This window comes from Lepisma saccharinum, chromosome 11 (assembly GCF_977018435.1).
Source record: "Lepisma saccharinum chromosome 11, izLepSacc3.1, whole genome shotgun sequence".
Lineage (NCBI taxonomy): Eukaryota > Metazoa > Arthropoda > Insecta > Zygentoma > Lepismatidae > Lepisma > Lepisma saccharinum.
Window position 1 is genome coordinate 17,272,791 of NC_139239.1, and position 23,157 is coordinate 17,295,947.

General features: G+C 37.4%; 1 protein-coding gene across 1 annotated transcript in view; it reads left to right on the forward strand.

Annotated features, from left to right (window-relative positions):
- Positions 1–3,735: 3,735 nt before the first annotated feature.
- Positions 3,736–23,157, forward strand: part of Hmgcr (HMG coenzyme A reductase) — a 231,876-nt gene continuing 212,454 nt past the window's right edge. Inside the window, exon 1 of the mRNA XM_083130762.1 lies at positions 3,736–3,870. The gene's annotated coding sequence lies outside the window, so the exon portion shown is untranslated. The remainder of the gene's footprint in view (positions 3,871–23,157) is intronic.

The window sequence follows — 23,157 nt, forward strand, 5'->3', positions numbered from 1 at the left end:
TTCAGTGGGTGGGGAATGGCGACGCAAGTTATCATAGTGGGGGATGCTTTATAAGAATTTTCTTAACTGGAGGCTAGCACCTCCATGCTCCCCCCCCCACTTGGAGCACTGCTCCTCCCCCATAGAAAAAAAAATCTGCGGGCGGACTTGTTCACGACGATTACAAGCAGCAAAAAGTTGCAGTAAAATAAATCCAAATCGACGAAATATCTTAAATTCTACTAATTTTTTAATGTTTATATTGCACTGTTATTTTGAATTCAAAAAATTGTGTCTTAAAAGTTCTTCGGGTTCAATCTCCTAATTTTGGACCAAAAATTGTATAATGCTTCTGCTGCATTCATTAATCCGAAGATATTCTGAGACTGGTAGGATCAGTGGCGCCGCCAGAATTTTTTCTCAGGGTGGGCTCAAGGGCGGATAAAATATTTTTAGGTGGGCTCTGGTTCGGTGGTCATGGCCGTGGCCCTAGGAATTTTTCAAGGTGGAGCGCCGTTTAATGAGGGCGCCCCCCCCCCCAATCACCGTTGTGCTGTGCTGGAGCAGTCTTGTTTGTGGCTTAAATTCACACCTATAATGTAATTATTAAAATATTTTGTGTGCAATTTTTATTAGTGTTAAAAGTTCGGCATATAAATGTCCTGCATTTTGGAGGGAGAAAAAGGAATATTGTAAAAATAAAGCGAAATACGCTTTCAGCAGTTAAAGAAGAGCTTCTCTATGGTTTTACAAGATAAATGAATCTTGTAAACGAGCAAAGCAGTGATGGGAAAAATCATTTTCTATTCATAACATTCCAAAAAGATTTAATTTACCAAATCTCATTTAGTTGTAGTTACTGGAATAGTAATTAAAATTTTGGAATAACCATTTTAATCAAATTTATTCAATAATTTGTCTTATTTTGTAAGTTTTCTTTGTTTTTATATGTGTTAAAGGTTTAATTTGAACATTTTGGTACCCCCAGTGTTAAAAGCTTAATTTATCATTTTATAATAATCATAATAACTCGTGGCTCGACAACCCTTGAAGGACCTTGGTCTATCTCCCGACTGCCAGTCTCCCTCCCACAATCCTACCTAGCCTCTTGGCTAATTTGCGAAGATGGGGATGAGTGATGAAATGGATGAATGGACATTCACAAACAACCAAGCCCGAGCGGGATTCGAACCCGGGATCCTTGGCGTCGCAGCGCGATATGCTAACCACTCGGTCACACGGTCCGGCCCTACCTAGAGATGTGGAGATCTTCAACCAGTAATGACGTGACGTTGGGTCAGCACTTCGAACCCCCAGTCGTTATAGGAGTGTCCCGAGACCGGGTTACGCTCCTCACTCGTAGCTCCCCAATTTCCTCACGATGGTGTGTTGCCGTCCACACAGGCCGAGAACCCAGACACTGAACCCAGGCGAACTCGAACCCATGTCGTCCCGCAGTCAGGGGTCCAAAGCACAGCGCCCTAGACCGCAGGTTCACGGAGGAGGACAATTTGATCATTTTGCCGCTCGGAGAAGACAGCTATACTCCATGAGGCCTAAAAAAAATCGCTTCGCGGGCTTGCAGCAGACGACAATATGGGTGTGTGTCTGCGAGAACCAATCAGGTCCGCGAATGGGCGAGCCTGCTTGCCACAGCTAGCTCGCTGCACCCTCCTGGAAGGGTGAGTGAACTCTGTCTCTTGCAACCTCGGCCTGTTTGTTCGGCTGAGGAGCAGACGACACGAGAGTATCGGCAACAGTGTGCGAGCGACGTCTGCTGTTAGCCCGCGAAGCACTCTTTCTAAGGCCTCCTGCAGTATAGCTCCCAGCGCAATCGCTCCGCTTGATCCACCCAAGGGAAGAGTTAAAATTTCGATCAAAGTAGACAGTGTTTTCAGGACGATGGGAATGCGAATTGGAGTTTCGGTAATATTACTGGTTTTGAAACAGCAGAATTACCGATACATCTTCTTCGATCGTGTCTTCTGAATCACTTTCAACTTCAACTGGCGAAATGCTTTCAAATTCCTCTACACTGGCATAAGAATGACTTTTTTGCACTACCAGAGGCGACTACTTAAAATATATTTTTTTGGGGTGGAGGCAAGATTGGCATATATATATATATAATATCTGTCACTGTACTTGAATTTTAGGGAAGGGGTAGAAAGTCTCCTGCCTCTCCGAAGTCGGCGTCTGTGACTATACCAGCCTAATTAAACTTTCATCTTCACACAGACGCAGTCAGAAAAGAGCTTCGGTTTACACACGATTGCTCTCCAAATAAAAGCAACAGAAATGTATGCGGGTATAATATGTAAACGCACACCACCATGCTACGAACTCCGCCCACTGCTCGCGCACACTAAGAATAAAAAATTGCTAACGAACCAGGGCTGTTAAAATCGATTTGTTTAATTGTAAATGAAGTCCAGCAAAGGGAAAAAAATATCAAAGATACCGGTGCTCCAAGAAACACAAGTGAACAATGCAACAATCGTCGTCAAGAATGGAAACCAATTGCCGAAAAGCACTGCGCCATTTCCTAACAGCGGAACAATGACGTTCTGTTTATATGTTTATATTTCGCAAGTTATTGAAAGAAAAACAACTGATAAAAACATTCTTCATTTTTGAAGTGAAAGTGAGTCATGTCAGTAAATTGTTATGGCCGGTTTGTGTTCTTTATATTATAATTCTTTACTAGCTTATTACATGGCGTTATCCAAATAATACATATAATATATTCATTCTATTTGGGTAAGACTATTTTAGGCTGGGCTGGAGCCCACCCTCGCCCACCCCGTGGCGACGCCTCTGGGTAGGATTGACATAAGTTCCACCTGGTGGGCCAACGACAGATCTGTGAATTACAGTAAATCCGGTGCGCTAACCGCGGTGGTCTAGGTTCTACGGGTCCTAGGTTCGAATCCCAGTTCGGACATGGATATTTCTGTTTGTACCAGTGAGATTACAGAGAATTTAGAGATAATTTATAATGAGAAAATTGAGGAAAAAGTTAAACACGGAGGATACTCCGGCTTAGGGATAGTTCTTTAAAACAAAAAAAATGGATATGGCGTCTGACTGCCACGCTGGAGACCCGGGTTCGATTCCTGGGGTGCCTGATCTAAGGTAAGAATTTTTCTTGTCCCCGCATAAAACTGCTCCGAGGCTCACCCAGCCTCAAATCAATGGACACCTTGTGACAACCCTGAGGGGTAAAGGCGGCCGGAACGTGATGCTGATCACATCATCTCCAAGATGGCCAAGATCGAGAAAAATGGGCAATTATTTTACATATTTCAGAATAACGTCAGTGTGGACGTGTATTGCACACACGAATATTGGAAGAACGCTGGTGCGCAGGCAGAGGCAGAACAAATCTTCTAACATCTAAATATAAACATTGCATCAAACCTAAATTATTCACACACACAGCACATATGTGTTGTATCATCACCTACACCATCTGTCGAAGGAAGCTGGTACTACCAAGGTTGCAAAGATTCTGACAACTGCTGCCATCTATAAACATCCATCGTAACTTAGTCAATACAACAGGCATGTTTGGTCCGGTTTTAAAATGAATAATAAACCTTCACGTGCAATAGGCAGCGACAATCACAAAAGAAAATGTAGCTTTGACTTTGCATATCCTAAACTTACACGAAAAATTACTTTTCTACCCAATATATTCAAACAAATCTAAATTTCGCTTCAGCTTTGCGCTTCTTGTATTTAATTTGTTTTTAGTTTTGTCAAAGATGTACAGATGGCACAACCGCCGACATCTGAGAATCGTGGTTTCGATAGTGCCGAATATTAGTAACATCTTGTAATTCTGCGATGTTTTGGTTCCAGTATTGTAAATTAAAGCTCTACAGTTTGGTAAGTGCCATCTACAGACGTAATAGAATATATTTAATCAGCTTTATGTAAGAATTAAATAATTTGGGTGCGTGTGTCTGCTTGTCGTCTGCAAGGTGATCAGTAAGGGGTATGAATTTTAAGGTTTTTTTTGTTGTATTTTTGCTTCTTACAAAACTATTAAGCTCCTCTAAAATAATCAATATACAGAGTAAAATGTATTTTAAATGAGGAGTTTATCCAGAATTTTCTATATAAAGGGTGTGAAGAGGTTTTGTTGTTGGGGAGGGTGTAAGGTAAATTTAGTCCTAAAATGACCATAAACTAGGACTTTGTCATAAATTTTACGGGGTATAACGAAACATTTGCAGGGGGGGAGAAACTTTGGTAACAGTTTCATACATCGGAAACACATTTCTTCAATTTTGCAAAAACTACATACGGAAATGAGTTTCTCCAAGGTTTACAACGTTTGTCGAGGTATTTTCTTTCATCGTGGAATATATTTGACCGGGAAATCATGTATTTTTCAAGAGAAATATCTCACCGACGCACAATTGCCATTGCTTTCATTTGCTTGCCCTACGACAACCGGTTGCTGCGTACGTTTGATGACGTAAGCTCCTGTCAGTGTTTCAACCCCCCCTTTTTTACTATGCTTGCCTAACGTAACCAAACCTAACCTAACCTTATCGGAAATGGTTCGTGGGGCTATCGGTCAGCTACCGTGCATAATGGTTCATGGGGGTATCTGTGAATGGTTTGTGGGGCTATCCATGTATGGTTCGGGGGCTATCCATGTATGGTTCGGGGGCTATCCATGTATGGTTCGGGGGCTATCCATCAGCTACCCGTGCATAATGTACAATTTGCACAAGTGACGAACATGATAATAGGTATTTTTCGGTCAAGGATGTTGGAAACACTGCATGCCCACTAAGGTAGTAGATATTTCCCGCCGTATTCTGTGTTAAAGAAGCGAAAAAAGGAGTCAGATAAATTACTCTCTATGTGAAAAATTGTAGTTTTTTTCATGTAAAAAAGCATAATGGCACCTTGAACTATGTTCCGCAATACACAATTGGTAAGTTCGAACCATGCGAAACACAAAATATCCGATTTTAATGTGTCTCCAATCTATGAAACTGGTACCGAAACTTTATTATCTTTGTGTATGTCTGCATGTCACATTTCTGTCTCTCCAGTTGAATTGCTTCATGCGATTGGTTGGCAATTGTTATTGTTCCCACAAAATTCTAGTGGAGAAACAGTTGATGTTTCTGATTGTGCACCCTTATACATAAGCCAATCAATCATTTATGACATTCTTCTCCAGCCTTCTGACAAATTAAGATCATCATAGGCCTAATTATTTCCGTGGATATAAGCAATGTATTTAGACACAGACTAATCATACTTATCAACTACCAGTACTTTAATTTTTACACTATATAGTGTAAATAACATATAGTTTTCTACAAATGTGATTGCTGATTCAGAAACCTAGTTGTTATTACTAATTCATCTTGCTGTACCAAGTGGCTCAACATGATCATGATTCATTACCATTGCATGTTATTTCCATGAAATAGTAAAATTTCACTAGTTATCCTACAATATACTGCAGAAAATCATGAGAATATTAGTGTCAATCTTTTTGTCTTTACATTATAGTCTAAGAAGATATGTGCCATTTAATCAACATTTCATACTCTAAACTCGTGTACGTTTTGCAACTGCCAAATAGAAATTTTATGATAAATTTTCATAGTTGTACATAGTTACTGTTCATTACATATAATGTACATTTATGAAAGAAATGTATTTCAAATAGTATAAAATAAAAGTACATATATTGGGCCAATATTTGCATGTGAAAGATTGCACTACCTAACAAATCCCTCTGCCTCAAAGGGAGATGCAGAGGGGTTAATTGGTTTCTTACTTCAACATGAGCTGGAATTGAGATATTTATTTAAAATTTGGCAAGATACGAAAACTAAATTTTGCATGGACTTACCCATGCAATTCTCTAATTTAGAAACAACTGAGATGCAAATTGGCCTCCCCATTGTGGTGGTGGTGTGTGGGTTATAGTATCATTATACTGTGTGGAGAATGCTGGAGTTGAATGTATACCAGATCCAGATTTCATACACTTGGTCATTTGTGACAATATTGAAATGGTGACAGAAATGTATTATTATGTAATATTTCCCACACTTGATGTATTGGGTTTGGACTGTGTAAAATGATTTTCTTGCGAGATCAATACTCTGACCATTGGTGATGGGGTTTGCAGTCTCACCTTCTTGACAATCTTCCTTTCAAAATTGAACGCTTGATGGATGAAGAGTTATTAAAGTATAAGACTAAGTGCCACCAAATAAGTCATAATGACATCTTACAGTAGGACCCACCTTGATTTGACCCATGGTATCGCCAGTGCACTCCCTGCCTCCTATAAGGGAGTAGCTGACTTGAGTATTACTGGATTCTTTAAAAGGTCATCATATTGATATCTATACTATAGTATATCGTATTTCTATAGTATCAACACTTCCATAAGTACTACTCCAACTTGTGGCAGTTAACTTGAAAGGAATATTAAAAACGTTTTTTACTTACAAGTGGTTGTCCTTTAACTTCTGTACAAACATGTGGATATCAGAAAAGCCTTTAGCAATTGCATTTACTACATAATAGGTTATTTTATTAGTATCATGATGTCCATCATTCGACATATTTGGATAGCAGTGTTAGTAGTTTGTTTTTACAAATTTGTGAGAATAATGCTTCCTATACAGTTTGGTCCAAAAAAATATCCCCACCCAAAGGTTTTATTGAAAGCACATGAGAATGAAAACTAACCTAATTCTATTGAAAACAAGGTAGTATTTTTCTACACTATTTATCATCAATTTTCTTCTTCTACTATCCATTATATTTTTCAATTTTTGTGAAATTTGTCACAACATTTTGTGTTCTATAAAAGCCTGTGACCACAAGACAGGAGCCCGGGTTCGACTTTCAGGGTCGTTAATCTTAAGTGGGATTTTTCCAGTCTATATCCCTACATAAGTCGATCTGGGACACACACTCAGCCTTTCATAAATGGGGGAGACCGCTAAGGGTAAAAGTTGCTCAACAGTGGTGCTATTATAGTCATAACATCTCCTATGGCACAGAGTAATGCCACCAGGGGGGCGTGAAGGGTTGCTTGCGCACCCCTTAATTTTCTTAAGCACCCCCTATCTGATATGTTATAAAACTAGTATATAATAAGATATTTCAATCCAATAATAAAATACTGTCTCCTTGTTTTAAATATAATTAGGTTAGTTTTCATTCTCATGTGATTTCAATAAAACCTTTGGGTGGGGATAGTTTTTGGACCAAACTGTATATAAAATGTCTAGCAATTCAATTGTTATCTGAGTGCTGTAATTAGGATTCTACTCAAATTCTTGTTTACAACTTTACATAAATATCATTTACTGGAATCAATATATTCACGATATGTATAATTATTGCATTTTTAGTACATGAACATGAAGGCAATATTTTGAATGGGAAATATCAATGTCAATTTTTTTCTCACTGACTTGTTCTAGTTTGATGAAAATGTTGTGGTCGTGATGGATGTCCAGATTTTCTGAATATCCAGATAATTATGATAACTGATATCCAAATTGTCTAAATATCCATCATTAAGATAATGCTTGAAATGTACTATATATGCTGGATAACCTCAATTTGAATATCTAGATATCTTTCTGTATTTTTAATCTGACACATTTGGATTATTCATACTGCCATTATGGATATATAGACATTCAGCAATCAAGTAATCTGGATATCTGTGAACTGTATTATCCCATCCGGATACATTTGGATATCCATTCTCTGTGTGTTTAGTTATGTCAAACAATGTATCCAGATAACAGTTGACATATCTACATAATTATTTCAGTTGATTACTTGCATATCAGCATTATTCAGAATCTAATGAACTAATTTTTTTGCATCTATGTCGCCAGAAAGTTTTGTAGGTCACTGGTAAAACTTGATTATTAGAAATTTTAACAACAATAATAGGTATTATAAACAAATAAAAATAATCCAATTCTTTTGCAAATTTATTTTATTATTATTATAATTATTATATGCTCATGGAGACTTCTCAACTCAATCCACCAGTGGCAGTGACTAAGGGGGGGGGGGGGGGCAGCCCCCCACTTTTCGCCACTTTTGTCCCTGCACTATGTTAACTCTTATCTAAAAAGGGAAATATACTGTCTTTGCCCCCCAGTTTTGATACCTTGCCCCCCCACTTTTGGAACCCAATCGTCACTACTGAGCACAACTGTTTTCCCTTATCTTTTTACATTGCATAGAGGTATTGCACTGAAATGCATAGCTATTTTATTAACTTTTACACATATCATTCGTGAAAGAGTTTTAAAAGTTAGGAAGAAATTCGTCATAAAGGTTATTTTGTGTGACCTCTCACATGAATCCCTAATTTTTGTAATTTTTGAAACTGTGAAACCATTTATTCTTTTGATTAAATGGTAGAATATGAAAACGTAACCTGGTTCTTGTATTTTAACACTCACGTCAGTGTTTTCCAACTAACACATTTTTACTTTGTTATTTTGTTGAAATAATAGCTAACTTATTTGTTTGTTATTAACAATAAAAAGAACAAACTTTCTACCTTTTTCTAACTTGATATGAAGGATGCACATTTCCAGGATATCTATAGTTTGGGTTATCAGAATATCTATCATTTGGATTACCCAGATTGTCATTATCTTCTAATAGATTTTCTCTTTACGAACCTCCTGCACAAGTAATTGTTATTGCTGACAGTATTGTGACACTTACTGCATACAACATTCGCTAGGAAGAAATGCAACTGTAGCAAAATTTTCACTACAAGCTAAAGAATTGTAAAGTGAAACTACATCTACAGATTATGTATCGAGCTACAAGTTAGCATACAGTAGCTAACCACTGTCCATTTTAGGATAATTCTTCATGTGTGCCAGGGATGGACATATGGATTTATATATTTTACAGCAACACTTAATTGACAAGACCACCTCATAACATGGGCAGCCAATCTTTTACGTTTTATCATGATCATTCCTTTATTTTTTATCTATAGTTTTTGAAACTTTTTAAACCTTTTTTCATTTTTTAATACCTGATACTCTTCGGAAGAATCCAAAACTAGTCCGAAACATTAGACTGAAGAGGAACTTAATGGACAAACATTCGTAACTATAAAACCTTTTTAAAAAAATTATCTTCAGTGGTTATGCAACAAGAAGATACTGGAGTATGTAAATGTCCAAGAAATAAACCCCTTCCCCACATCTTTCGGGGAGGAAGCCAAACTTTGGTCTTCATGGTTTCTTGACTAGTGCATTATAAAGATACCCACATCAATAGCCCGTAGAATTTCTGACAATGAAAATACATATTTTGAAGCAATAGAAGAGTTAGATTATCTCCAGATGACCACGTGGGTTGAGTGAGTTATCGAGCTTATCAACAGTGTACAGAGTGAGTAAAGGCTTAGCGATAGGTGCTGGGTTGAGATGACTGACATCAGCAGCTTGCTTGTTGATTGGTGCTTTCAGGAGTTAGGACTCCCTCTCAAGCTGCAAATGCAAATGAGCCAGGGATGTGAGGGAAACAATCTCTACCTAGGCAAGGCAAATTTTTTGAGTTGAGAAGGAGACGTAGCTATTCAAAATTGAGAAGAGATGAAACTAAATGTCCAAAATGCTTGGTCTCGTTTGAGACTGGTAAACTGTAATGTATGAAATTTATAAACCAAAATTACTTTACAATGTAACTTATTCAGTCCTATCAGCAAGGTCGCCAACAGAGGAGGGCTAGAGGGCACTTCCCCCACCATTATATATCTGGAAAGACTCCATACAGTGAAATTGTAGCAGGCCCGTAGCTAGAGGGGGGGCAACTGCCACCCCCTGAGAGCCTGCCTTGCCCCCCCCCCCCTGTGAGAAATACAGAACACATTCCTACCTGGAATTCTCACTAATCTTTACAATTATATTCTGTATTACTCTAGCAAGATAACAAAGACATTTATTGATTTTGTGATTTATGAAGGTGTGTGGGATTCTGTATAATGTTGTATCAGGATTGGGGGAAAAAAAAATCCCTTCCAGATTCAGACTTCGGGAAATGATTTCGTAATTTTCAATATCTAGAACAGTTGTGACATTTTGAGTAGTCTTGTATTAAAGGTACCTAATGTATTTGAATGTTTTTCTTGGATGTGTTGCTATGACGTTTGAACTGCATATTTTTTTTTGTTTCCAAAGTCTACCTTTTGGTAATAGCGATTCATGTGATAGAGAGAGGGAGTGGATATTTGATTTTTGTTATTTAGCGTTTATTTTGTGCCACATCTAGCTAATCATGACAATTAGTAATGACGTGAAATTGGTGAAGACACACTCACAAACAGTGCTGCAACCACAGGGGGGGGGGGGCAGGTGCATTGTCCCCCCAATCTTGGACGGAAGTCCAATCTAGGGGGGCAAAGATTGAAGTAAAGAAACATGACTAGCAGAATCTAAGAATAGCAGGACAAATGGATACTCAATGTGGAATTAATTTTCAATTGTAATATAATTAAGCCTTGTTTCCATTTATAAACACTAAGATTGCTGACCAAGGCAGTTTATTAAGATATAAAAACACTTAACATGTAACGTTTCAACCCTGTATCAGGGTCTTCCTGAGACGAAGAACTAAACTAATATTTTTAGACCCTGATACAGGGTTGAAACGTTACATGTTAAGTGTTTTTATATCTTAATAAACTGCCTCGGTCAGCAATCTTAGTGTTTTTAATTTTCAAGTGTTTCTTGCACTTTTCTTCCAGACGGCTAAGGGCACGTGCAGGGGGCAGGCAATTGCACCCTCGATTTCAAATTTTATACAAATAAAAGTACATTTCGTAAAATTTCGCAATGTCTGCTATTCTTATAGTCCAAGTTCAGAGCTATAGCTAGGGGGCGGCGGAAGTCAGCCCTGGGAGCCAAAACGATCTAAATGAAAAATGAAAAAAAAAAGTTAAAGAGAATGCCATGGCGCCCCGTGAAATTATTTGCGCCCTATTAAATAAATATTGTTTTCAGTTTGCAAATATTTGGATCTAAAGATTTTTCTGCTCGCTTCGACCCCAATATGATTCTTTTCTGTAATGCATTTTAAATTACCCGAGAGAGAAGTAAGGCCAGATACTTTAGATTGTTGCTGCTTAAATGCATGAACAATTCTTTTGAGAAAAAGGAGTGCGCACATTTAAGAGATAATTTGGCGGGGGAATTGATCATGTAATGTATTTAAATAATATATATATATATATTAAAGACACTTTGAATACGTACACAATTTAGTATTAACATGTTGCATATGTATTTTCTTATTTTACGTTGCTCCATGCTGCATATGTGTAATAAAATTTATGTTGTACATGAAAGTTATACGTGTCATATGTACAAAAAGAATAATGTTCGTCATGCATATTCTGTCTTTCAAAAATACAGTTTGTGTGCTTGTTTTCCATTACTAGCTAATATGAAATTGAACGTGTTGGAAAAATATTTCAAATCATTTGTTTAAACACAAATGCTTTAGCACCAACTTCTACCCCCTTTTGCATGATTTACGACGATAATAACGTATTTTAATGCTACTCTTATTACTACCACTACCACCACTATATTACTATTATTATTACTGGCACGTTTGTCCTGGTACTTCACCTCTGCTCACAAAGAACACTCATGTCCAGGCTCGAACCTGGAACCCCTAGCTTCGTAGTGTGTTATGTAACCATCCCACCATGGAAGTCGGCTAGTGAAAGATGTAGGACAGCTTACTGGCTCAAATTATTTTCAAACACAATGAAAATGTTTGAAAGAGATAAAATTTGTAGTTTGATACAGGTTACACTAAGCATCTTATGGAGTGTAAGTATAAATTTCAAATCTTATGAATCATTTCTCTATGCAAATGCATCAAATATGGTAAGCAACATACGTGTGTATTATGATATCCATTTTATAAAGAAAAAGTTAAGTTTTAACCGTGACTGTTTGCATGATATCGTTTCCATAGCATGTTATATATTGCTCTCAGAATTTTAAACTGCAGTAAAAATAAATTCCATTTGCAACTGTGAAGCTATCAATGGGATTGCATACATTAAGGACAGAAGATGCCATATTTCGATTGCTTGTAAAATCGAAAGGAGAATTAGACAAGCAAATAGTGACTGAGAAGAGTTGCTTGCCTTGATGTCCTGTACACACTGTGAAAGTTGTCTGTGTTATCAGGCGGCACCCTATGAATATAGGTTCAAGAAAATGACTAAGTAGAAAAAAGCTGCAGTGAAATAAATATGACTGAATATCTCTCAAATTATATTCTATTTATTTTCGTATATTTATAATATTACATTGTGTCTGTAGCAGACGTTGTCTGTTAAAGTACCTCAGGCACAACCTAATTTTTTGGCAAATAATTATGTCAACTCCTCTGCTATGGAGTAAATTCTCCTAATTTTATTCATATATCTTAAGGCATTCTGTGACTGGCAGAAATCAGTATCAGCATTAAAAAACTGATATTTGGGGTTTGATTAATCAAGGGATTCCTATTTGTTTGTCGGGTGTCAAACATATGTATTTCAACAACACAATATTTTGCAAAATGGTTAACGTAACCAGTAGGCAAACATTGTCTGTAGTGATGCAAGAGTCTTTCATTTGAAGCAAATTGTAGAATCCGTGGTGGAGTAAGAGACCCATGTTTTAATGTTTTAGCAAGTAGACCTACAAAAAATGTAGCTATTACAAACTTTTACACAATTCATCAAAGTGTAGATAATACGTAACCATTATTATTTAATTAATTCGATTTTTCGTGCATAACACAACACAATGGTGTTGTTGGATTCTCGTTAGATTCCTTTGTGCGTAAAACTCTTGCATACTGGAAACTAAGCCCCGCGACAGGTTAAGTTTGCACCAGGTTTTATGTATCAATCCACTCAAGAGCGGCGCTCAGCATCCCCATGCCAGTTTCACCTTAACCGCTGAGCTGTTCATATCACAGACAGTGAGAAAATCCGCAGTATTGCAGCGGAACTATTTTCTGCGCGCACGTTTGGATCTATATATGCGAAAAGTTACTGCAAGGTTAACCTGTCGCGGGGCTTAGAGGGAAACATTATGAAGCACGATTTATAAATGACTTCCTTAATCAGTTCTGCAGAGAAGCCCGAAGCTGTTGGTACATATTAATCGTCTATGAACATTATTGACCTGTAAATATAAAGTAGATACAGTCCCGATTAACCTATTTATATTATAATTTTTCTTTGTATTCATTGGTAGTCCGAAAGGTTATTATCGAAATATTATTATTTGATTTTGCTCGAACTTTTTTTGTTCGTTGGAGTTTCAAGATATCATCCCTTTCCTGTTACTTATCAGTTTTGGAGGAGGGGGGCAAGTGCCCCTCTGTACCTTGTATATCTTGTCAATGCAACACAATATATTAAAACAATTTGCCCCCTCTAGGATTGACTTCTCCCCCCCCCCTTACTAAGAATTCCTGGCTACCGGCCTGAATTGTAGCATGAAAACATGGACGAGGGGTACCATAAAACACAGCAGATTAAACGCGCATGCAAATTAGCCTAGTGCTGGGATTGCTTATGGGAATTCTCAGCTGAGGGAAAGCATCACTCCCAACTGCCCCTCACTTTAAGCACTGCTGCCCTCCTCCCCCTGAGTAGAATCCTGTGAGCGACCTTGCATACCAGGCAGATATGTACCAGATTATTTATAGATATGCCATTAATTATATTTATTGTAATTGGGAAGTTAATCCATTAATGGGGTCTATCAACATGTGCAGCTTGGTTGCTTGCATTTAGGATACATTTTTTTTTTTTTTGAGGGTTCGTAATGTTAAACAGAGAACGTTATTAGGAAAAGTTTTTCCATCAATGAATTCTATACGCTGTGAAAGTTTGTGCCGTAAAACACTATTGCTTATACTATATACGAGGGAAAGTCAAATGAAAAATGCCCGACAAAAATTATATAACAGATTGATTACAGCTCAGATTTACTTGAAAAATCAACTGTCATTTACAAAACGACCTCAAGGTTGCGGCACTGATAAAGTGAGCTTCAGAACTCTATTTTTGCCATTTTAAAGATGGCGCTGCCTTTGCACACTTGCACCAGTGAAGAGCAGTGGTTTGTTTCTTGCCCTCTGGAAGCCTTAAACTTAGACATTCTCCGGCAAATGTATCAGTATCTCTATGCATGCTTACTTCACCAGCAAGTTTACGAATACAGAGGGGAAATTCGACAATGACCTCAGCTCGCAGTCACATAAGTGGAAAAGCGTTCTCAGTGGCTCTTAAGTGACTGCACTGAAAGATATTTCTTCTTGAGGTATACAGGCATTAACTTGGACTTGAAAATACATGTAATCAGCAAGAAATTTCTGCAACCTTACAAGCAGAAATCTACTAGGTAAGGACCAAAAACAAATTAAGGTTTTTAATTTGACTCTCCCTCGTATTTCGAGACCGAGAACGAGACTGGCCTTTACAAGTCGAGACAAGGTGTAGGAAGGATACATGTCTTCTCACACACGAAACGAGACTGTCGCCAATGTAATCAAGGTGTCCCGGGTTCGATACCCGCTGGAGGCACATTGCTCAGTGGTTTGGAACTCACTTTAAACTGTAGGTTCAGTCCCTATTAGCCTATCTGTGCATAAGGTGGACTTAAAACAACAATTCAGTGTAGTTAAGAGACTGTCGCCAAGTCTCTCCTCGATACTAAACGTTTGAAATATTACACTGATGAACAAATTCAAACTTTTTTTTGCTCCTTTGAACGAAAATTGGTGATTATTTATAATTCGACTCCGCTGAATCCAAATCTGAAAGTAAAAATGCTGTATCACCTATCGTTTTCCCTGGATTTTCATATTTTGTTTTTAATAATACATCGAAATTTGAAATTATTTTTGTTTGTTTGCTCATGAAATAAGATTTAAATATTGAAGTGAAGAACTGTGAAATATAAAAAAGTTAAAAAATATATATAGGACCGATTTTGACTGTTCAATTAAGAAATTTCATGCAAAAAAGAAAAAAAACACAATTTTACTCACATTTTCAAAATTTCTTTCTTGAACTCTGCCGTTTGTAACTGCCACCAGAAACCTCTTCCTTGAGGTTCCAACAGTAGTCTGCTAACATGTTCGGTACCGATTTTCCTGCATATCGTTTCTCCATGACAGAAATATCCTGGTGAAATCTCGCCGCATTCGTCACTAACCGCGCCCAAGTTAGGGGGGGGGGGAGTGCAAATGCGAATGTAAAAAGTGAATTTTCAAGGACATATTGCACCCCATGCGCTGATAACACTTCAACAAGTTCTTAACAAGTTCCTTGTAGTTGTCATATTTCACATTTCAAAAAAAACAATTATGAATGCTCTGATCGTTTTGTTAAAATACAACTTACACTTCACTTTACTATACACAATATTACATTCACAGTTTCACGAACATACACTAACATAAAATACGGCTACTCGCGAAGTAGTGTTGCCCACGGGACGAGATGGGACAGGCTTTTAAAAATTCGAGACGAGACGAGATTGATCATGTGTCCCGAGACAAACGAATATTTTCGAGACGAGACAGCATTTCACAGCATTTCCACGAGACGAGACAGGCCAAAGTCTCGTCTCGTGGGCAACACTATCGCGAAGGCTACTCGCGAAGTTATCGGAAAGGAAGTTAAGACTTGACTAATCCACAAAAGAACAAATTTTAACAGAGAAACAGGAAATTACTCTACTGCCAGATGTTTTCTCCACGAAATATCAAGTGCCAGTCATAAACACACAAGGTCGCTAAAAGGTTCTTATCCATTTGCTAGGAACCAAACGTTAAGCAGTATGCGGAGACCTGAAACCATAAAACTATAAAATGTGGGTGTTCTGCAAAAACTTTAGGTGATACAGGAAAACGGATGCGATATTCGTTATCAGCACATCTGAATACATAAAGATCACTTAGTTTTATTTAAAGGAGTATTTCATTGTTTATCAGTGTTATTCTCTCGTGATACTAGCGGACTGCATCTTATTGGAAGTCGTAGCCAACGTTGGCTACGATTGGGATTTTACGGGACTGCAACCATGACCTAGGCCTACTATGGAAGGAAATGACTGTGATCGACAAGAGAGGGTCGTTGTCATTTCCTAATTGCATTTCCCATGCATAGCTGAGAGGTCGTGTGGAATATGGGCCACGACGTGTTGGACGTCTCCTAGTGGTAGGGTTACACTTGCCCTTGATAGACTACTACGCGTAACGTTAGTAGTGGGGTTTGTGGTATTATAAACTCAAGAAAGTATGAACCCCCCTCAAGCAGAATTGGCTACACTTAAACCTAGCTCAACATGCCCATATGAGCTTTTTGCTCAAGTGTAGTACCCCTTCTAATCCAAGATTTTTGTAAAAAAGCCCTCATGGATTCCATGAGAAAGTATGACCCCCCTCAGATTGATGTGCCTATACTTACAAAAGGCACTTCTGTGAGATTGTTGTCCATAAATTTGTCAAAAATATGCCCCTCTTGATATTTTTTTTGACCACACTTAAAACTAGGCCAAAACATACATACACACCTACACCCACCCACACCCACCCACACCCACACATATTCACTTCCGGTCCACTTCCGGTCCACTTCCGGTTCATTTCCGGCCCACTTCCGGTTTCCCTACTTCCGGTCCACTTGTGGCCAAGTTGTGGCCTATTTCTGGTTTATTTATATTGCATCATGCTGTGCAACAAATTATTATCCAGTATGGAGTTTTGATTTGACCCCCAAGAAATTTTATATAAATACCAAAGCCAAAAATATTAACACACATACACACACACACACACACACACATACACACACACACACACACACACACACACACACACACACACACACACACACACACAAAGCACAGTGCTGAACCCAATTGATCCAGCATAGAGTTTTGATTTGAATCCCAAGAAATTGTATATAATAAACAACAACAAAAATTCCATAGCCAAACATACATACACATGCACTAGGTATACACACTAGGTATACAAAGCACAGTGCTGAACCCAATTGATCCAGCATAGAGTTTTGATTTGAATCCCAAGAAATTGTATATAATAAACAACAACAAAAATTCCATAGCCAAACATACATACACATGCACTAGGTATACACACTAGGTATACAAAGCACAGTGCTGAACCCAATTGATATTTTTATCCAGTATAGAGTTTTGATTTGAATCCCAAGAAATTGTATATAATAAACAACAACAAAAATGCCGAATCAAAAATATTGTAATCAATGCAAAAAAAATATATCCAGCCCCAATTGGGCTAAGCACCAAAAGATTTGTAATCCAGACAAATACAGAACTCCCACAAAAATATGCCCCAAATGCCATAGAAAATATAACATGCAATACTTCACATATACACATAAAGATACTTGCTCTGCACAGTCATCAACATTGCCCTCACAACCATCTACATCTGGTCTGAAAAGGAAGCATGAAGCACCTGTTAATGCTGGACCGGCAAAACAGCTATGTTTTGCACCTATCCATAGCAGTTTTAATGCCCAACTTAGGGATTATCGGTTTGTATCAGAGCCAAGATGTGGTATTCAGAATTTTTTGAAGAGTGTAAATCCTGATCTGCAGGCAATTCTTAATGCACAAAATGGCTCTTATAAGCTGTCCCTCAAATTGTTTACACAATATAAGAAACCAAACGGCACAAAATTTACACAGCCCCACATAACAGCAACTGTACCTGTATATTCAAATACAAATTTAGACAGAATAATAAGCAGTTTGATGGATCAATTGAATATTAAACACTCTGAATTTGCAGCAAAAGAGTCTGGATGGAGCCTATGCGGCTCTCCACACAGGTTATATGTTAATTTTTCTGAATTCACTCCATTACAAGGATCTACATATCTGCCATTACCTGATAATATTAAAAACAGAAGAGCCGTGGTTAATATAGAAAATACCGACCAGAAATGCTTTTTGTGGTGTATATTAGCTGCTTTGTATCCAGTTTCAAGGAATCCTCAGAGAATAAATTATTACAAACAACATGAACATCTTTTTGACGATGCAATGGAGGATTTGGAATATCCAATGTTAGTTCAGAATATTGATAAATTTGAAAAAAGGGCCAGGGATATGAATGGCAAACAATTATCTATTAATGTATTTACTTGTTCCACTGGCCATTGCCCGATAGAACCTCTCAGAATCAGTACATTTGATGATGATTCTGCTGTTCCGATTGATCTGCTCTTAATTGAAGAGGATGGCAAATATCATTACACTCTGATACATAATCTTGAAGCTTTAGTGAGAACACAACTAGACAAATCCAATAGAATATTTAAGTTGTGCAGAAGATGTTTATGTGTATTTGATGGTCAAAAAATGGTGAAGAGGGTTCCTGAAGAGAATGCAGAAATTGCTAGAAACAAGTTAATTGAGCATCTGAAATATTGTGGCAACCATAAACCTGTTCATATGGTGATGCCAATGCCAAGTGAAAATTGCAAATTCAAAAAGTTTGAAGCCTTGTTGGAACACCCAGCATATATTGTCTGTGATTTTGAATCAATCCTCAAATCTCTTGCATCCTGCAATCCAGATCCTGAAGAATCTTCAATTACACCATACCAGCTACATGAACCTTCCAGTTTTTGTTATGTGGTTGTACAGGATGGTGTTGTTAGTAAAGAATATTCATACATGGGGCCAGATGCCATCAAAATATTTGCACATAAAATAGAAAATGAGTGCCGTGACATAGCATCTAATATTTTATTAAAATCAAAACCCATGTTGCCTTTAACAGAGAAACAGATTGAAGATTTCAACAATGCAGAAAAATGCCCGGTATGTGATTGTGAATTTTCAGATACAAATATCAAGGTGAAACACCATTCTCATACAGATGGTCGATATAAACAGGCCCTGTGTAATAGCTGTAATATTAAGATCAAGAGACCAAAATTTATCCCCATATTTTGCCATGGAGCATCCAATTATGATTTCCATCATTTGATCAGGTACGAGGGGTTTGAGAAGCAGAATTTAAATATTTTAGCTGAAAATGATGAAAAATATATATCTATTAGCAAAACAATTAAAGTTAATGGTGTTCCTATTCACATAAGATTTCTTGATTCTTACAGATTTTTATCTGCTAGCCTGGATACACTGGCCACTCAATTATCTGATAATCAATTCAAAATCACACGTGCATTGTTTCCAAATCAGGACCTGAAATTAATTAGGCGGAAGGGTGTATATCCATATGATTATGTTACAGATTTTTCTAAATTTGATGAGTGTTCTTTGCCTCCACAAGAAGAGTTTTACAGCAAAATCAGAGGTTCTGGAATCACAGATGAAGATTATCACCATGCCCAATTGGTGTGGAACAATTTAAAATGCCGGACATTTGGTGATTATCACATGGCATATTTGAAACTTGATGTGACCATCTTAGCAGATATAATGCAGACATTCAGAAAATCTTCTATGCAAAATTATGGACTGGACCCAGTGTATTTTTACAGTGCCCCGGGCCTAGCATGGGCTGCAATGTTTTTAAACACCAAAAAGCCATTGGATCTGATCCAGGATCAAGATATGTACTTGTTTATGGAGGAAAGTATAAAAGGAGGCATGGTGCAATGTTCTCAGAGATATGCCAGAGCAAATAACAAATATATGCATGATCATGATCCAGCACGGCCATCAAATTATATAGTGTATGTAGATGCCAACAGCCTCTATGGTCACGCAATGATGCAAAAACTGCCATATGCAGGGCTTGAGTGGGTTGAAAATTTCAATATTGAAGATCTTCAGAACTTTGATGACAGTGAGTATGGCCTATTCTTAGAGGTTGATCTGACAATTCCTGATGATTTACACAACAAATTTTCTGATCTGCCCCCAATTCCTGAGGTTCAGTGCTCACCTGGCTCTAAACAGAGGAAATTGATGATGACACTGGATCCAAAACAAGGCTATGTCATATATTACAAGAACCTCCAGTTCCTGATGAAACATGGTGTTCAAGTGACCAAACTTGGCAAAGTTTTGAGGTTCAGGCACTCAAGATGGTTGAAATCATATATTGATACAAACACGGAGCTTCGAACATCTGCAAAGAGCCAATTTGATAAATCTTTGTTTAAATTGATGGTCAATTCTGTATATGGCAAAACAATTGAAAATGTCAGAAAACATACCGATGTTAAAATAATTACTGACCCCAGCCTGAGCAAAAAATTGGTTGCAAAGCCTAATTTCAATTATAGAAGAATTTATGATGAAAATATGGCACTTTTCAACATGAAAAAAACAAAAATTAAGTTTGATAAACCTATTTATGTAGGGGCTGCAATATTGGAATTGGCCAAATCACATATTTTAACATTGTATTATGATGTGTTGAAACCTTTTTATGGTGATAATATAAAATTGATGTACATGGACACGGATAGTTTTATTCTTGATATTAAAACAGAAGATGTTTATCAAGATATTTCCCAGCCTGAATTGTTTAAATATTTTGATACCAGTGAATTGCCAGGCCATTTGAATATTCAACCCCACAACAAAAAGGTGCCCGGCAAGTTAAAAGATGAGACACTTGGTGATGTTATTGTGGAATTTGCTGGGTTAAGTGCCAAGATGTATAGTTTTAAAACATGTAGTGCTGTTGTCAAGAAAGCCAAGGGCATTGGCAGAGTGACTGTTGACAAAGAGCTTAAATTTGAAGATTATAAAAATTGTCTCAAATCCCAGAGTTTAATCAAAACATCAGAATCCAGAATTCAGAGTGTGGATCACTTATTGACAAGCAATATTGTAAGAAAAGTGGCTCTGGACCCACATGATGATAAGAGATGCATTTTGTCATGTGGCATACATACTCTACCATGGGGTCATTGTGATTTGAAAAGTGGGAATCAATGCCCAATTACAGAGCATGATTTGAAATAAATAAACATGCCTATGAACTTATTTGGGTTTAAAAAACAAGGTATTATGGACCTGCCAACACCACAACCCTCTTCTGATATGCTGTCTAAACTGAGTGGCTTGTTAATTATTCATCTGAACAGCATATTTACAGATGTTGATGATGAAACAGGCAAAATATTGTATATATTTAACAATAATTTAAATCATTACCAATTACCTGTAGGTGGGCAATTGCAATTTATTACAACCCCTGAGGGTGATGTCAAAATTTCAGTAGGGAGAAATATTTATAGAATTAAGCACTCAAACATGGTTTCTGGCACTGTTTATACTGTTTCTGCTGGTGACTGCTTATATATTGAGGTCCCTGGATCTTATGATAAGCTTATACCCTTTTTATAGAATTAAGAATCAGATACTCTATAATAAATAACTACTAAACAAAATGCCTAATGATATTTTTGGCCATACAAGACATGAAGATCACAGTGATGAGATTCTGATGCTTGATGTCAGAGTCAAGAAATTAAGAAGTGATTTACAAGCTTTACAAACAACACTCAATGCCAGTCTTCAATTAGAAATTACAAATTTGCAATCACAATGCATGGACCCTCTTCTTAAAATTGATTCTGAACTCAAATTGTTGCTTCAGAAATATACTGACCTGGCTACATTGGATAATTTTCAAAGTTTGGAAGAAGCTGTAGCAGCTCTTCAAGCCAAATTTAAGACCCAGGCTAACAACTCTGAGCAATTGAAACAACAATTAGAAGAGCAGATAAATAATGTCCAGGCACAGCTCCAAACAATTGTCAAAAGCATAAAATCACAAGAAGATTTTGATCTAGTGATTTCCACTCTAAAAGAACAGATTCAGTCACTCCAAATACCTAATCTGGACCCTCTGAACAATGCCATAGCCGAGGTTAAAGAAAAAATTGAGACACTTGAAAATTTTATGAACAATTTGCCATCTTCTGATGCTTTGAATGCAATAACTCGGAGTGTAGCAAATATTAAGCTGCAACTTGAAACATATGAAGATTTTGGAAAAATTGAAAGTTCCATAACCCATCTTGAAGGTACAATAGCAACAGTGCAAAGTGATTTGGCAAATGTACTAGAATCCCGATTGCCCGGGATTGTAGATACCCTTGTCAGTGTCCAGCAACAAATCACAAAGCTTGAAAACCTCAACACTGAATCTGAACTGTCTCATTTTCATCACTTGATAGATGATATCTAAACAAAACTTGAAATTTTACAACAATCCACACCCACTCAGGCAGATATAGCCCTGCTCCAAAATGCTATGCAAAATGTGGCTGATGCTTCTGAATTAAACAATGTGAAATTGGCACTTGAATTTTTGCAAAATACAGTATCAAATCTTCCTACATCACAGGAACTTAAAAATATTAAGAGAGCAGTGAATAGGATATTAAAATCAGAAGATATCAAGAATATCCAGGCAGAGATCAAACATCTCACTCAGACAGTGGCCATTCTTCCAACCAATCAACATATTAATGAACTGCATGCCCTGTTTGAGGATATCAGAAGACAGGTCCAGGATCTTACAGCTCAAAATTCAAAATTGGCAGTTGTTGAAAATTTGCAACAAATTGTAGCTAATATCAAGCAACAGCTAGGGACCATGGAATCCAATCAAGCAAATGCTCTGTCTGTTTTTGCCACCCAGCTACAATAAATTGTGCAGCAATACAAAAAACTTGTTGTGGACATAAAAATAAAGCCAGGCCATGATGATGTTGTTAGGACCATCAATGAGCACCTTGAATCTGTAACAAGCAGATTGCTCACAGCAGAAAAGGAAATAACAGGCATAATCGAGAATCCAAAACATTCAGTAATTCTTGAATTGTACAGCATCCCCAACAAAGAATATGATTCTCCATTTACACCAGGTGGCAAAATATATATGCTGTCCCCTGCACAATTTTATTATCAATTTTTTGTTGGGGGCACATTGAGACCAATCAAGATCAAATATTGGCTACAGCCACAGGCACACCACTACCCTACCTTATCAATAACAAATGCTGATAACAAAGTGAAAATCACCAGTGTAGAATTGGAGGATTTTACA